The sequence below is a fragment of the Prionailurus bengalensis genome, chromosome E1, assembly GCF_016509475.1.
Source record: "Prionailurus bengalensis isolate Pbe53 chromosome E1, Fcat_Pben_1.1_paternal_pri, whole genome shotgun sequence".
Lineage (NCBI taxonomy): Eukaryota > Metazoa > Chordata > Mammalia > Carnivora > Felidae > Prionailurus > Prionailurus bengalensis.
The window spans coordinates 51,318,982-51,320,339 of NC_057347.1; positions in this window are offsets into that span (position 1 = coordinate 51,318,982).

The following is a 1,358-nucleotide window of genomic DNA, read 5'->3' on the forward strand; positions in this document are numbered from 1 at the left end:
GAATATTGGATTGATCCACACAACGGCATCATATTGATTGCAGCAGATGTGCAAGGAATGGAAAGTTCATTGGACCAGATGGGCAAAGGCTGCACTTAGTTCACCAATATGTCAGCCCAGGATGAGGGCATAAGACAAAAATAGATAGTGGCTGCAACACAGATCTACTAAAGAATGGCCCTGAAAGGCAGTGATGAGAGGAAACACAGGGGTAGGACTTCAAGCAATGAACTTGGTCATCTACTTTGCAAGGGAAAAAAAGTTACCTAACACATAGCCAGTGGCGAATGGCATAGCCAGTTATCACGAGTCTGGAAAGAGAAGTAAATAATTCATGTACTCGATCCCCTCTAAATTCGTGTCTGCCCAGACCCTCAGATGTGACTTTATTTGGAAATAGGGTCTTTGCAGATATAATTAGTTAAGATGAAGTCATACTGGATTAGGGTGGGTCCTTTTCCAATGACCAAGAATCCTCATAACGAAGAGGAGAGGACACAGGGAGAATAAGCTTATGAGATGACACAGAGACATAGAGAGAAGAACCCACCAGACAACAGAGGCAGAGATTGGGATGATGCACCTACAAGCCAAGGAACACCAAGCACTGACAGCAGCCCCCAGAAGCCAGGAGATAGTCCTGGAACAGGACAGTCCTGGAACAGTTCCTCCTGCACAAGCCTTCCAAAGAAGCCAATTCTACCAACACCTTGTTTTCAGACTTTTAGCCTCTAGAACTGTGTGAGAATAAATTTCTGTAGTTTTAATCCACCCGGTTTGTGGTAATTTGTTACAGTAGCCCTGGGAAATGAATACACTTGGGGACAAGAAAATCTGGGGGGAAAGGCATATGGGAAGACCAATTGGAGAGCAAAAGTTTAAACATTTTATAGATCATGTTAACACCCACGAGAGAGCATCTGCTATACAAGAGGCTTTACACATCCAAGTATGTGGTGATTTGATGTCAGCCAGCCCCCGATGACAGTATACTTCCATGGCATCTCTGTAACTGACTACCTTGTGTATTACATTAATATTTTTATTGTTTTCGGGGCGCCTGGGTGGCTCAGTCAGTTAAGCTCTGTGCTGACAGCTCAGAGCCTGGAGCCTGTTTCGGATTCTGTGTCTCCCCCTCTCTCTGACCCTCCCCTGTTCATCCTCTGTCTCTCTCTGTCTCAAAAATAAATAAACGTTAAAAAAAATTTAAAAAAATATTTTATTGTTTTCAAATTAGAGAACATAAATGTTCACTTTAAGGAGACAGTATTAAAAAATTCAAGTGCAAAACAAACGAGATTTAAATGTGAAATTAAAAAATCCTTTAGGAAGCCAAATACATATTGTGGATTTATTCA